A 4,732-nucleotide genomic window follows, 5' to 3' on the forward strand; every position below is an offset into this window, starting at 1 on the left:
TTACATGTTTTTTGCTTGATTGCTTTATTCCTAAGGTGGGCAATCTTTGTGAGTTTGTATGTGTGCCAGGGAAGAGCCTTGTCATTTTCTAACATTGTGTTTCACTTGTTTTAGGATTACCACTATAATTTTATCTGATTCCTGTGTTACATGTGCACTAACAAACTTGGTAATGGGTAAGTGGGTATATTGTGATTTGGGATGAACGTAAGTTCAGGAAGGGGAAAAATACCTTAAATGATGCAGGCCTTGCCTCCATGCAAGAGAAAAAAGAAATGCTTCTATACAAGCTGAATACAGCAGAAAGAATCTTAAGTATTTGTGTTAGAAATGTATTGCCATATTGAGCAAGGAACTTTTTAAATGCCTACAGGAAACGTATACACATTGGTAGACTTATTCTATGTTTTTCATAATTTTTTTCTAAATGTAGAAAGCAAAATATTTAATTATAGCAAAATCTGAACAAATTGATTTGAGTTCTTCAGTGTTATTTCATCAGAGTTTAAACATTTCTTCTGCACTTGGAAAACTATCCCATCCTACTAACTGGAATTCAGAATAATTGATAGTAAAAATCCAGCTGCTATAAAAATGGTAGAGGTACTCGACTTACGACTGGTTGTTTAGCAGCTATTCAAAGTTACAGTGAGTGTAACTCAAAGTTCCAATGGTTGCCCCCTGGGTCTGCAGTCACGACTGCTTTGGGCACTCGGCAACCAGGCCGCATGTATGGCCATGTGCAGCATGCCATGGTCACATGACATTTTACAGCAATTTTGCTGAAAACCACACCCATAATGAACTATTGGCTCACTTAACAACTGTGGTATTTGCTCCACAAGCTCTGTGTTCATTTAATGACTGCCAGAAAAAGGGTTGTAAAATTGGGTTGATAAATGATTGATCCATTTTGTAGCTATTACAACTTACGACCATGGTGGGCAGGTTACATTACGTTTCTAAGTCAAGGACTACCTGAACAAATAATTATGTTCCAACAGCATTTTCCTTAACTCTTCCTGCACCTTTCATATCAGTATTCAAACTCTGAATATTGTTAATTATCAACAGTATGTTTTGGTGAAACCATAGCAAGTATGAAATTTCCACAGCAAAACTGCAGCTAGATGACAATACTATCAACTGAAAATAATGTTTTAATCATAATTTTGTCTGATTTCTAAAAGGACTCACTGTGCACTGTTGTACAAATGAATTAAAATCCATAAATGTAGACTTTAGTTAACTGAACACAGACAAAACTAAGCAATTACCTTTGTGAAATGGATTTGTTAGTGGCCAATGCTAGTTGGAAAAAAAATCTGTCATCTCTAAAAATGCAAACTGCTACCATATTCCTATAACAAATCACACCAGTCTATACAAGATCAGTTATAGATACCACCTAGTAGCTTTCTCATATAAACAGATTGAACAATAAAAGCTGTGTTAAGCTAGAATTTGGAAAATTGCAAAGCATATATAAAAATATAAACACATTGTATACATCTAATAGGCAATTCACCTCAAGTTGTATGTCCATTGGAACATGTACATGAACATAGCAATATACTATATTTTAATTTCTTAAAATATTAATTTTCCCTTATTTTCAGGAAAAAATCAATTATCATTCCCAAATAGGTTTTCAATTATCTGAAATAGGAATTTGTTTGAAAGTAAATTATGGGCATTAAAGATCTATCCACTAGCCCAAAGTATTTTTCTAAAGGCATATTTCATTAGTCACTGGAACATGATAAATTTTTGCAAAGACTTGATATCCATGTTATTATTTCACCTGTAAATGATACTTTATCCAGAAGAACTCAGAATGCTTGAGTAAATTTTATTTTTGAGGAAAATATGTATTCCTATAGGTATCAGGATTTAGTAATCATACTATAACAGCAACATTCTTCAGTTTTGTCTTTCTGCATAATTATCAGACATGCTATACCATTTAAAAGCAAAAGAACAGAACACAGTTGGAATCAACATGGAATATTCCAGTTTTGCATAGGTTTTGAAGTTGTAGTTTTTAAAAAATTCATACGTTGCTCATAGAGTAAGGCAGGTAGAATTCCACCTTGAGTTTGCAAAACAGAAGCCAGCTTCTTTAAATGGAACCAGCCTGTTTCATTCAAGATTGAACACTTTTCTAAAATCAAATGATTTCTGGAACCCTCTAGGGATGGAATCTTCCATGGTGGGATGTTTGTACACCCCAATTCTCATGCTTGTTATGACTGTCAAGACCATCGTTTTGTTGTTAATCCAGAAACAGTAGTTATCATCTCAAAAAATGTGCACAAAAAAGACATTCAAACAGTGCAGGAAGGGATAAAGAGTGAAACATCTCTCCAAAATCTAAGGGGATTAAATACTTTTTATTAGTAGTGTGCCTAATGTAGTGCTGTATGAAGAAAACCTTGTCACAAATACCAGATTAGCCTTGAAATGGAAGAGTATGACTCATTTTTTAATTCTTTTGGACACCTAAACAAGCCCAGTTTTGTGCATCCTAAACATCAAGTCCAATGCAGAAAGTTGATGAAAACAAGAAAACGTCCATTTGCTGCACACTAAGCTAACTTTAGTGACCTAATTACTATATTATTATAGTGCATTATTTTACATGACTATCAAATAAAGTTCAATTATGTAACACATACTGTATGTGGAGACAATTACTGTAATCACTGCTGCAAATTTTAGCAGTTTAAAATCCTCAGGGTACTCTGATTAGACTGGCTGTCGGTAACTTGCGGCTCCAGAGCTGTATGCGGCTCCCCGCCGACCCGGTCATGCAACCTGCTCTCCGTCCTGAGAAGGTACGAGCCTCTTCACAGAGCTGCACAGGTAAACCACCCCTAGCGTTTTCTCCGCACTGCCTGCAACTGGCCCCTTTTTGTGATTCTGTGTCCTTCGTGAGCAGCTCAGCACCAGCCGCGGTCCCCTTTGTGCCAGCTCAGGAAGGAGGGGACGTGGAGAAGCAACTGCCGTGGTTGGATGCAGGGAGGGAAGAGTTCCGGCTGTCCTGCACAGCAAGGCCGGCTACTCACCTGAGTGTGCAGTGGCGGCTGCAGGAGGAGGAGTCACCATGATCCCGGCTCAGGAGGGTATCCTGCTTGTGTGCAAGCACACAAGAGAGACGAGAAAGAAAAAAGGGGAGAAAAAAGGGAAATGAGAAAATGATGGAGGAAGAGAGGAAAGAGAAACAAGAGAAGGGGGAGAGGGAGTGGAAAAAGAAAAGCAAATGAGAGGGAGATAAAGAGAAATGGGAGAGAGAAGGGGAGTAAAAAATGAGAAAATGATGTAGGGAGAGAAAGAGGAAAAAGAAATGGGGGGGAAAAGGGAAACAAATGAGAGGTGGAAGGAGAGAAAGGAAGAAAGAGAAAGAAAAAGGAGGGAGAGGAAAGAGAGAAAAACAAATGAAAGGGGGGGGAAAGAGACCCATTTCCCACAGAAAACACCGGGAGCCATAAAACCTGGGTAGGTGTGGCTGGGGGGGGGGTCATGTGACAGGGGAGTGCCCGCCCAGGTTTTGTGGCTCCTGGTGTTTTTTGTGGGAAACGGGTCCAAATGGCTCTTTGAGTGTTTAAGGTTGCAGACCCCTGGATTAGACCAATTTCATCTACAAGGAATAGGCGTTCAAAGACATAGATTTAACTGTTCTGTTATTTATGCCCTTCATGGCTTTTATGTTTATGTATGCTTTCCTATTTTGTTTAATAATGGCAAATTTTCAATTCCATATAACTATTTTTAAATCTAACATTCCCATACTGAAAATATTCTCAAGTATTGGCCTAATGCCAGATTGTAGATAAAAGTGCAGGTCTTACAAAGTGTAGAAGTGCTTCTCTTTTGCTTTCTTTTGTATTCAGCAAAAACATACTGCATATTTTTGTATTATGTTAACTTTTGGGAAAAAATTAAACTCTTTCAAGCAAACCAGTCATGGTTTAAATGCGAAAAGTGCATGAGCAACAAAGCATTGGTTTAGTTGACTTATGTTAAGTCAGCTGTTCTGCTGGCTTAGAGGCTATACAGCCAGTGAAACATCTACAAATTTTCTCAGCACATGAAACTTAAGGGGAGCAATAACTGAAAGACCCACTGCAGAATCTACCCCACTTTAATCCCAGAGCAAAAAGTATTCAAATAGAGAAGCGAGGAAGTTTATATATATTACAGAACACAAAGGCTATGACTCATCCCAGAGTAAATCTCAATGTAACATAATTGGAAGTAAAAGTTGGAGCCATGACATACCACATTAGAGCTTCCAAAGGAAAGGTTAATACAGCCCTTGGCCAAAATTGAATCAGCATTTTGAGAAAAGCAGCAGAATCAGAAGTTGCAAGCTTGTAAATTCATGCTTCGCAGTATACCACATTATGTCCATTATGCAAACAACACACGTCTAAATTGTACTGTTTCAGATTATGAAGGAACAATAAGACTGACACAAAAAGAGTAGGATTCAACCTCAATCAACCAACATGCTCATTTTCAGATCTGTCCTTGTAGTGAACACTTTAAAATACCCCCTTTAATCTGAAAGAGTCCCACTGTGGCTCATAAGGAATGGAGGTATGACAATCTCACAATGTATAAACAAAAAAAGCCTCAGCCCTCTATAAATGAAAGTTCTTATAAGAGCAATAAGAAGCTATTTTAACTCATTACGGTTCCTGAAAGGGATGACAACTGAAGGATGCTC

The sequence above is a fragment of the Pantherophis guttatus genome, chromosome 8 (assembly GCF_059756535.1).
Source record: "Pantherophis guttatus breed Tessera chromosome 8, ASM5975653v1, whole genome shotgun sequence".
In the NCBI taxonomy this organism is placed as follows: domain Eukaryota; kingdom Metazoa; phylum Chordata; class Lepidosauria; order Squamata; family Colubridae; genus Pantherophis; species Pantherophis guttatus.